Below are 1,117 nucleotides of genomic sequence, written 5' to 3'. Positions count from 1 at the left end.
ATCCTGAAAATACAAATAACATTAAAGTATTGCTCTCTTCTCTGATGAGTGGGTGCACCAGCAGCTGAAAAGCAGTGCTTTAGCACGTTTGCAGTCTGTCATTCTGCAGTGGGCAGTATGTGTAGAGATGAGCATGTACGTCGAGTGATGGTGTTGACATCTGAGTTGAAGGCTCAGCAACACTTCTGAGCATGACAGACTGCATGGTGGTTCATGACTGTGCATTGTGGCTTGGCTGGGCTCAGTTGGAACACAGTATGAGTGTGCGATAGTGCTGACATAGGATGACAGGACTCTCCAGAATGGACTAACGGCAGGGCGAATGAGAGCTGGGACTGAGCCCGGGGCAGAATGTGAGATTGGCCCCATCTCCAAATGTAGCAATCCAATTTTATTATTATTTTAAAGAAGGTTTTAAGTGATTTAAATGTATCACACTTTGAAGAATATTGGAAATACCAAAAAATGCTCATTGGCATGGAATAAATATAATTCCTTATAAAATACTAAACATATATTCACACATGCAATGTTTACAATGGCACTATACATTGTGTGGTATATTACTGGCAAAATTCAAGCGGGACTAACAGTTGTTCATGGCACAATAGGATGAATCATAGCATGCGGTAGTATACAGTATACACACCTTTATCAATGAGCCACAACTAACAGTACTAGGTTTGGTTATGTGTTCGATACAGTATTGTTCTGTATTACAGAACCTACACTCATTCGAGGAAATTATACAGACTGCGACCTGTCATTTCATGTTACTAGCAGGAGGATAAAGTCGCTACGAGTGCAGTCTGCATTCTTGCCAAATTTCCTTTCCTCCCCTGCTTGGTACAAGTTTGTAGTGGTAGAAGTGGCAACACCACAATTTAATTATACAAATCAATCAATTTAATCATGCGAATGTGCTATTGGCTGGAATTTGTAATTTTGGCAGGAAATTCCAAAAAATGGTTGCAGCCCCAAAAAGCCTGAAATTTCTTTGTCCCGAGGTTTTGCTGACGACCCCCCTCCCCAAGAACTGGAGGGAAATTCAAAATGGTGGGTGCTGTCTTCTGAGTGGAAAGCCCAAGTGCACCCCCCCCCCCCCCTACACAGGGAA

This window comes from Schistocerca americana, chromosome 4 (genome assembly GCF_021461395.2).
Source record: "Schistocerca americana isolate TAMUIC-IGC-003095 chromosome 4, iqSchAmer2.1, whole genome shotgun sequence".
NCBI classification, from domain to species: domain Eukaryota; kingdom Metazoa; phylum Arthropoda; class Insecta; order Orthoptera; family Acrididae; genus Schistocerca; species Schistocerca americana.
Note: the sequence above shows the minus strand (reverse complement) of the source record.